Source organism: Ursus maritimus, unplaced genomic scaffold (genome assembly GCF_017311325.1).
Source record: "Ursus maritimus isolate PB19 unplaced genomic scaffold, ASM1731132v1 scaffold_28, whole genome shotgun sequence".
Classification (NCBI taxonomy): domain Eukaryota; kingdom Metazoa; phylum Chordata; class Mammalia; order Carnivora; family Ursidae; genus Ursus; species Ursus maritimus.
Window position 1 is genome coordinate 2,312,509 of NW_024425341.1, and position 10,084 is coordinate 2,322,592.

Here is a 10,084-nt window from a genome sequence, read left to right on the forward strand (position 1 = left end):
GTGAAATGACTTCCTCCACGATTATAGGGCGAACGGACAGCAAGGCAGGTGCCTGATGCAGATTCTGGGCTGGGGTACTTTCCACTGCAGAGGAGCCCTGCCTGCCTCTGCTTACCGACCTCCCCCCCCCCACGCCGTTCCCCAAGTACCCCAACCCTGGCACTTCGGTGCCTGGAGGGAACTGGTCCACCCGTCCAGTCCTTCCACCCTCTTGCGTCCAGAGGGGCAGATTTACTGCTGGAGATGCCATAAGAACCACTCGGTCCTCCTCTGTATGTATTCGTTTAGAACTGTAAATTCCTCTTTCCATGATAGGCTTACAGCCAGCTGATCCTGGGGGTCCCATTTAGGTCATGGACTAGGGCTTTTAAAGGAAGATGATTGTTAGGGTTCTGTCCAACTCCCAAATTCCTGTGATCCGATGACATCAGGACTGTGAATAATCAGGCTGGCCCTAAGCCAGGTTGGGCTGTGCTGCTTCCATCAGAAACTTCCTCCCCCTCTTTATAAAAACAGGCCCGCCCCGTTGGGCTCCCTCATGGCCCTGTCCACTGGGCATCCTCTTGCTGCAGAGAAACCCGCCCACCCAGGGCCACTGACCCCACCCCCTGCCTTGAAATTTAAAGCAGGCTGGAGCTGTGCAAGGAGATTGGAGCTGAGGTCCTGCAAGAGCCCGGGGCTGAAGAGAAAACTCTCGGAGGGAGGGAAGCAAGGCCAGCAGCGGCGGTAAGTTGAATTCTGTGCCTCCCTGTCTGTCCATCTCCTCCTGTCTCTCTTAAAAGTGTTTTTGGCAAACTGAGCCAATAGAGGAATGCCTGAATGAGGGACTGACTGTGTAATTCAGGCAAGAAGCGGATTAGCTAGAATCTGAGCCCAAAGGGAGCCTTCTTTTTGTATCTGCATTTCATTGGGCTGGGCTGAAGCCTTTTGGAGGGGCCAGGGCGTTCAGGGGAAGAGAGAATAGGAGGGATTATTTCTTGGAGAAGAAATCTCTGCAGAGTAAAGGGGAAAGTGGAAAGAATTAGAAATGCTCTGAAGAGACAATGGGAGCCCCTCATGACTAACGGGCAAAAAACGTGCAATCAGTTGCCTTCAGGACTGGTGGCTCTCTTGATCGCCAGGGTTGATTCGGCTGATCTGGCTGGCTAGGTGGGTGTCCCCTTCCTCCCTCACCGCTCCATGTGCATCCCTCCCGAAGCTGCGCGTTCGGTCGAAGAGGAAGACCTTCCCCGATAGAGGAGGACCGTTCTTCGGTCAAGGGTGTACGAGTAGCTGCGCTCCCCTGCTAGAACCTCCAAACGAGCTCTCAGGACTGGTGGCTCTCAGAGCCTGGAGGGTCCCCGGTGTCTGGCTGCTGCCCTCCCTCAGTGAGCCTATTAAGAAACCGAGGCTGGGGATGGGGCGGGGGTGGTGCCCGACTTGCCTCGGAGCAGGATTAAGTAGGTGGGGAGTGCTGGGAAACAGAAGGCCTCTGATCTCCCCCCACATCCCCGGCCCCCCAACTCCACTGGTCAGTTTTTGCCCAGTGTGCAAATGTGAGGTCCTCTTAAAGGACTTCTCAATTACAGGGGGAAGATTAACATCAACGGCTTTTCTTCCTAACGCACTCTGCAGGACGCATATCAGGGCTTTCCAGATTTTTGCTGTTATTATCTTTATTTTCTTAACCTCCTGGGAGGGAGGACGGGAGGGAGCCAGCCAAGTAGGAAAACATGCTGAGCTCCCAGGTAACTAGTGACAAACTCAAATGCAAAGAAGTGTGGAAATGCTGATTAACCTGGTGGTCAAGTCGGATTAATAATGGTGATCTCCTGCGGTGGATTGATGACGGAAAAAAATTATGTGTATGTGTGTGTGCTTTTGCAATTGCATGAAGAAATTCTGCAAATGCAACTAGTAAGTGGAGTCCCCTCAAAGGTGACTTCCTAGCAATTCTTGCCCATGGGCAGGAAGACTCATCCTGGGAGCTAGACGCCGACTTGTCCAGAATCAATATATGACGGTCAGCGTGAGTGCTTCCTGTGAGAGCAGAGCCAGACTCGGGCACCAGCAGGGCTTTGGGAATGTTGACATAGAAAAAGCTCCACACCACCCACCAATTTATTCTACCTAAACTGTTCTCAGAGATGCCAGCCTCAAACCGCGAGGTCTCATCAAGGATAAACGGTAGCTCCCCTCGGCCAGGGGCTCGGTCTTTGTCCGGACTCCCTAAGACCAGCTCAGTTTATTTTGTGATACCTCGTGTCAGATGCTCCTGGTGTCTGCTCTACTATCAGTGGCTTCATCTCACGGCGGGACAGTCAGTGTGGCCAGGGCGTCGCTGAGGGACAGCTGTGATTTGTGCTGGTTGAGGAGGGGCTCTGGGACTCGGCTTTATTTTCCTGGGTCCCAGCACGTTGAGTAGAACCATGCTTAGTACATTCCAAACTATCGTAAGCAGCAGCCCGGCCGTACCCAGTGACCATACCCATCTAACGCTTTTGTAAATGACTGCCTGGGACCACAGAGCGTTCGGGGAAACTTACTGCTCAGGGGGAGGCCTGGTGCAAATCTGCAAACAGCACCTTTTCTGGTTAGGGGGTTTGACAGCCACTGAAGGGGCCCTTTGACTAAGATCGTCATCTGCAAGGAGGAGTGCCAGCTTCAGGATTTCCAAAGCCTTTAAAATGTGTGCGGGTTATTTCCGATCAGACAGTTGAGGGGACAACGTGGTTCACAAGAATGGGGGAGAACTTAGCTCCAGTCCAAATTCAAAGTCCATACACTTCTCAGAGATACCGAGTGCCTGGCGCTGAGGGAGAATTCAGGTGCTGAGTTGAAATGTTCAATTTCACTTGATTATTTGGTATCTGCATCTACAATCTCAGAATAAAATTCCTACTTTCTGTGTGTGAATTTCAGCTCTGCTCGGATAAGATGGCTAGGATGGACAAGGGACCAGAATATTCTCTTCATTCTTTCTTTGCGTCATTCGCGGCACATGGAGAAAAATTCTGTGCATAGTTTCAAGGTATAAGCCTCATTTTAAGCCAACCAGCTCACAAAACCATGTCTCAAATCAAACCAGATAAAAGAATGAGGACGACTTAGACTCACAGGAAGTCGGAGCTAGAGAGAATCTTAGCGGCCATTCGCTCCGCTCCAACCCCAGGTCCAGCCACATGGTCTCCTAATACTGGCTTCGTCGTCTGCTTACATAGAAAAATAGCACATTTTCTTGGCGATCTTTCATACATTCTCCTGCCTGAGAAATTGACTTCTGGAGAAGAGGGCGGAGTGACAGGCAAGCCTCTTGATCGCCTGAAAAGTAACCTGTGTGATAGAAGGGAAAAGGAACCAGGTGCTAGGCACACAGCAGGCATTTCATTACCATTTTTAAGAGGGATGCCTTGGGCAAGTTCTGGTGCCTATTACCGTTACCCAGGAAATACTGACTAGCTGTTCTTCCTATAAAACTTAGCGCGATGTGTGTCTCCGCAGCTGCCTAGCACCGTCAGTGCCAACAGCCGTGATCCTGAGGGGGGCTCTTGGCCAGCAGGCCCACGGGCAGGCAAGCCCGGCTGGCCTATGTGATGCTCCTGCCACGGGCGTCAGGGCTTGGAGAGGTTGGGTGGGGACTGATCTAGAAAACCTGATTCCACCTTGAGCCTCTGAAGTAACCCACTTCAAGGTCAGGCTGAACCTAGATTCTGAGATACCTTTGTATGCAAAGCCTTGTCTGTTTATTATACGGTCACAAATATTCCATTAATTTACAACCAGACATTAGGGAATCGAAACCGAACTCATGCCCCAAAGGCTCCCGCGTCCTTGGAACTCTTGGGCTTTCCCAGCCATGCTTCCTCCTAGGGATGCTCTGGAAGGGAGAGCCTGGGGCGTGTGAGGCGTGTTCCTTTGCCCAGTGGAAGGTGTTCGGGCTGAAGAGTAAGGGGCTCTGGCTGCTTGCTGCTGTTACCCTGGGCCCCCAGTGATGGTCGCCTCTTGGCAATATGCTCCAGGAACGCCTCTTTGTTTTGTTCAACCAACAGCTTACATAATATCAATTCCAGGAAGCCTACCTTGACCACCCCTTACCTCAACGAGAGGAAGCTAGATCGCCCTCCTCCACATTCTACTAAGACCCCTTCTTCCTCTGCATATACCACAGCGCGATCCCACCGCACTACGATGACCTAACTACTTGTCTGTCCTGTGCTGAAACTATGAGTTTTTGAGGACAGAGCATAATGTCTTTACGCCATGGAGCCTGTGCCTGGTCGGTGGTTGGTGCTCGATGGTGAATACATAGACCATGAACTCAGGAGGAAATTAGACTGAGCTGGGGCTTGGAGGAGAGGTGGGTGGGGGGAGGATCTGATAGCACCCAAAGAGCCCGTTTGTGAGAGAGCTTGGCAACAACAGCTTGATGTCCCCTGAGGCCTTGGCAGGTGGGGGCAGGACACCCAGTAGAGAAGCTAAGCCCAGCAACCTGCTAGGAGTAATCTAAAAGGGAAAGACCGCCAGTCAACTGGATCTCTGCCGCTTTTCACATTTTGTCCTGTTCATAGAAAAGAGAAACTTGTTTTATTTTGCCTCGTCGTAGCAAGAGTCTGTGTCTGCCCCCTGGGCTGCAGAGAAAAAGGGAAGCTGTTTTTTTTCTTTTTCTGGGAAGCTCCGGTTTCCTTATTTTTCTAGCCTAATGTCTCTGGTTTTTAAACATCCATGCGGTCTGCATCCGACGGACCTTCTCAGTAGCAAGGGTCTGATCTTCCAGCTGTCTCGGGTGTTAATTCCAGCTTCCTCTGAGAGCCCAGAGTAGCCCTGATGGAAGTAGGTCCAGGAAAGGCAAATACAAAAAACATTAAAAATAGGATAAAAGATACCACCTCATACGCAGGAAACAGTGGCTCCTGTGAATGCTGTTCTGCGCATGTAGACGAAAGGTATGAACTTTGATACCAGTTGTAAAGAATCCGGTTGCAGGTTATCACAAGAGGGCCACATGATCTAGGAAACAGTATTTGCGTATTAATGCTTGACCGCAGTGGGGAACCCCATAGACGTTAGCGTCTTTCTGCCTCGGTAGCTTTCGGTTGTTTTTCCAGGGAGAAGCTGTTAACATTGGTGCTCCCGTTATTGAAGGACGCTCGTGACAGTCAGTATGGTTGACCTTACTGTGCACTGGCCATTGCATGGAGCCTTTGCCTGCTTCTTCTCCAATTGCTGTAGTAATTCAGCAAGGTGGGAATGATTGGCCCATTAGAAAATCCAGGAAACCACACACAACCTGTGTGGAATCTGAAGTTAAGACTCCAGAGGCTATGCCCCTTGCACTGTGACATGCTGCCCTTCCCAAATAGCAACTCTGAGCGCATTAAAAATATTACGGTCCAGCATCAGGACACAGGAAGGAGTGGTGGAAAAAGGATTGGGCTCGAGTCCTGACACCACCTCTCACCACGTGTCTGGCCTTAGGGCCAAGGCCCTTAGACTTCTCTGAAGTTTGATTCTCTTATCTGTAAAAACGAGAGAATACTATTGCCTTAAATGATTCAATGGCTGTAAAAGGGTTTTGTAAATGATGCCTGGCAAGTGGTAGGTACTCGAATGCCTGCGGAGCAAGTGGCATTAATCCACATACAGCTCTCAAACACCCTGTCATCGCTTTCCTGTGAGCCGGGGAGATGAGGACAAAACCAGTAACGATCCAAGGGAACTTCTGATGGGTTTTCTGACGCATGGGTGTGGAAATGTGGAGGTAAGCTGAAGAATTATCAAAGTATGGCGTATTTCATTGCTTTGCAGTGATGCTGGCTTTAGGGAGTGGGAGGAGCACAAGGAACCACCCTCATGCTTACGATGAGACACTGTTTTAGACTAACATCAGATCGCAGCGTTTGTTTAAATTCAAAAGTTGGGGTTAACAGTTTATTGCACTGACTAGTTGTGTTCGCGTTTGTCAGCTGAACCTTGTTTTTTTCTTCACAGGGTAGAAAGTTTATTAGGAAAGGGTTTCTTTTGTTTTTATCCTAAAAGGAGGCAGGATGGACTTCTGTTTTCCTAGACCCACAACCAGCACTCCCTTACTTCCTCCAAACAACCGGGTTTACCCGGCAGAGGGTGGACGGGGAGTCGAGGACAGTGCTCAGTGTAGAGTTTTCAGTGTCACCAGGTGAATTTCATATAACTCAGACACAAGTCACCCACCTGTAGCTTGCAGATGTTTGGAGAGAATTCTGCCCTGAGTAACTAGTGAGATGGGTGGGAGCTGGGAGAGGATTCTGTTCTATTCCCTTCATTGGAATGGATCAAATTAGATAAGAGACAGACTCTTCCTCTCTTGTCCTCTTGTTATAAAAGCAGACAATTCAAGAAGAGAGAAAATAAACTCTGACACACAGAAGATTAAGTATTGGAAAGTTAAGACTTGTTTACATGACGGTGGTGTTTGAAAATGGTTTTTATTCTGAGAGCACGGCCTCTGTAAAAAGCAGGACCTGTGTAAGCGAGACAGGGGCTACTAGGCTAGGGGCTCCTGTCCTGGGCTCCATCTGGAACCCACAAAGGTGAGCTTGGTGGGGGGCCCACCTGTGGGGGCAGGGCTCCTCCTGCCATCTCACCCCCTCTCTTGTCCCAACTCTAGTGACATGCCTTTGCTGGTCGAAGGAGTTCTTCCTTGGACCATTTCTTTTCTAATTTGTTGGCATCCATTCTGGGCCACGGTGGTTGGGGGGTAGAAGGAGGGTGTTGTTTGTTTTAAAGCCATGAGTCACTTCAGAGTATTGGTATTCTTGGAGACGGACTCTCTCTCACTCAGATTTCCAGAGAGAAGCTTTGCAAAGCAATCATACCCCGAGAATCTCCTCCACCAAAGATTAAGGTTGCAAACCTTGCACACGCTGTAAAATTTGATCCTTGTATCAACTTACATTTGTCTTTCCCTTGCAATTTTCCCTCCCTCTAGCCTGCTCATATTTCTGCCTTTTTCTTGCTGGCAGGAGTAAAAACTACAAGTCCTCGAGTTCTATACCAGCTGGGGCAATCGCATTGTTTGTACCTAGAATCACAGCACTTGACTGAGTGACGGTTTCTGTACATTCTTCTATGCAGATCACTTTCACACATGTGGTTGTGCTTAAATAAAAGTACTTATACGCATTTTTAAGTGTTTCGCAGTTTATACCCATGATATCATTTGTTCTCACAACGGCAGAAACCACAGTGTGTCAGCCCTGGAGGAAACCTCGAGAGTCCAGCCCACTTAGTTTTGCATCCCTGGGAGCTGATTTTATGTCTTAAAATATAGACATATTTGGGAAGTGTATCAATTTTTACTCAGTCATTCTAACCTTACATGAATCAGCATATCAGCCCCTTTCCGGAGGACAGATTTTTTTTTTTTTAAATTTTATTTATCTGACAGAAAGAGAGAGTGCACGAGCAGGGGAAGCAGTAGAGGGAGAGGGAGAAGCAGACTCCCTGCTGAGTAGGGAGCCCGATGTGGGGCTTGACCCCAGGACCCTGGGATCATGACCTGAGCTGAAGGCAGACGCTTAACCAACTGAGCCACCCAGGCGTCCCCAGAGGGTAGATTTTTAAGGGGGAAGGTGGAGAAGGTAGGACAGTGGAGGGTAAAGGGCAATGCAAAGGGACATGGAGGGGCCTCTGGGTGGCTTAGTCAGTTAAGCATCCGACTCTTGACGGCAGCGCAGGTCATGGTCTCAGGCCATTATCTCAGGGTCGTGAGATTGAGCCCTGCATCTGGGCTCAGTGGGGAGTCTTCTTGAGATTCTCTCTCTCTGTCTCTCCCTCACCCCCCTCATTCGTGTGTGCATGCGTGTGCTCTCTCTCAAATAAATAAATCTTCAAAAAAAAAAAAAAAGGCCCGTGTAAAGGCACTGAGGACAAGAGTTCATCCACTTTTCCCCAGGTCCTTCCTCTAGCTGTCCTGCTGCCATTCCAGCGGCCTCACCCGATGCAGACTCAACAGCTGTGAATGGGTGCCCATCAGTCGGCACCCCCAGCTACCACTGCAGAAACGAACACCGAGTTCCTGGCCGGCGTGACCACTGATGTCTCCGCCACAGTGGCACACTTCCTTGGCTCTAGCAGAGGAACCCCTCCCTGGTTACCAGTCCATTGTTCCTGTTTTTCCCTAGAACGGTCACCACTCATGGCTGCTCAGAAGGGCCAGGGAACAGAGTAGCCGGCAGAACCTGATGCAGCTTCCAGACAGAAGGTCAGAGATGCTCTGGAAGCAGATGAGTCTTCTGCACGCAAACGTGCAGGCTGTGCCCCGCACCAGGATTCCTGCCCAGCCATCCTTGAAATCCAGGCCGTTCTTTATTCGCCAGGCCCTGTGTCCTGGTTTGGTTTTGTTTTTTTCCGCACAGATTCTTTGTCAATTTGCCAAGCTCTGTGTCTGCTGAACTCCATCCACCAGAGAGGGTGCCTTTTGCAAATCTGCAGGAATCAGCTTTGTGTGCTAGTGTGGGCCTGCCAGGGCTGGGGCCCTGGGACCTCGGGGACCACAGGCGTTATGGCCATTGCACCGTGACTCTCACACAGCAATGCTTTCAGTGATTCAGAGACTCCAGTCTAACAAAAGTGAGCCATCCTGGTGGTTTTCCTTTTTCCTTCCTTCCTTTCTTCCTTCCTTCCTTCCTTCCTTCCTTCCTTCCTTCCTTCCTCTTCCTTCCTTGCTTTTTTAGTTCTCTGACTCTGGGAAACTATGAAATAGAGCCAAAGGAAGAGAACACAGGGAAAAAAACAACAAGCCGTCTTTGTATTTAGGAAACGAGCCTCGAAGGACTCCTTACACTTGCTTGGCACACCTCACCTTCCACCCTCCTCACCTCGAGCACGCAGCGCTCGTGCCTTTGGCGACAGCCGGAGCTACACGGCGTTGAAGCCTGTCCTGGCGCTGGCTGGCCCCACAACCCGGAGTCTGCGTCCCTGTTTCTGGTATTCACTTTGTTCTTTGTCCAGGCACTGCCCCCAGGCCTCTACGCCCACCTCTGTAATAAGGCAAAACAAGGACACATTTTTTCCTCCTCTCTGCCTTCTCCCATGTCTTTGGACTGCACTGCTTGTCTGCTGTCGGGATGACTCATTTCTTTGTCATCCTCCTACCCCATTCAGCCTGTCCAGATGCTCTCACTGCCTCTGTGCAGCGAGATGGAGCTATTGCCTTGTTTGAGACTGTCACCGGGTCAGCTCAAGGCCCAGCAAGGCCCCCAAAAGTGGAGGAAGATAAGGACTGACAGAACGGAGAGTGTCTCAGACTCTTCCAGGAGCAAAAGACAAAAATAGACTCCTTTGCCCCTGAGTTGCCACGGTTTTCACACGATGCAGCTGTGGGAGCCGCAGTGGAAGCCCTACGTCATGCTCCGCCTCCCCATCTGGCCCCCCTCCCCCATTTGTTCGGGGAATACAAATGTGTCAATACTGCACTTCTCACTTGGAAATTTTCCAACATCTAGAATTGTGTTCCAGTTAGAAGGACCCAGAGGTCCTTTTTTTTTTTTTTTGTAGGACCCTGAATTCTTGAAATAAAACAATATCTTGGTGGGCATCCAGAGAAAAGAGGAAAGTAACCCCCCTGGGAAAGGGCCGGCTGGTTTGACAGGCAATGCTAAGGAGGGTTAAGTTCCTTGTTGATTGGTGGCTCATTTACTCATTCATTGTTTCAGAATTTCTTCATAGAGTCCCCACAGCTACCTCAAGGCTTGGCCAAGATAATAAAGGATGGGACAGTCTAGGTGCATGTGTGGACAGGATTAACATCCGGAAGAAAGAGGGCAAATGCATTTAACAAGATCTATTTTAAAAGGTTATAAGAAATGGGATGAAATTAAGAAGGGAAATTTAAGAGGGGTTTTGGGAAGTTTTGAGAAAGAGGAAATCCAGAGCAGTTCCCTGTGATCAGAAGATTCCACCAAGTGCTCTTGTTTCGGACGGGCTCAGCTCCCTACTACTCTCTTCTGAAACTTCGAGAAGCCTGGGAGCAATAGCAAGCTTCCTCCTCCCAGTGAGAAAAGGGCCCCCAAAGAGCACACCCTACGTAGCCCGCTGCCCCGGAGCGGGCGGGGGGGGGGGGGGGGGG

The 10,084-nt window shown here is 50.0% G+C and overlaps 1 protein-coding gene across 1 annotated transcript in view; it reads left to right on the top strand.

Annotated features, from left to right (window-relative positions):
* Positions 1-620: 620 nt before the first annotated feature.
* The window catches only part of PLAT (plasminogen activator, tissue type), a 23,517-nt gene continuing 14,053 nt past the window's right edge, over positions 621-10,084 (top strand). Inside the window, exon 1 of the mRNA XM_040643218.1 lies at positions 621-726. The gene's annotated coding sequence lies outside the window, so the exon portion shown is untranslated. The remainder of the gene's footprint in view (positions 727-10,084) is intronic.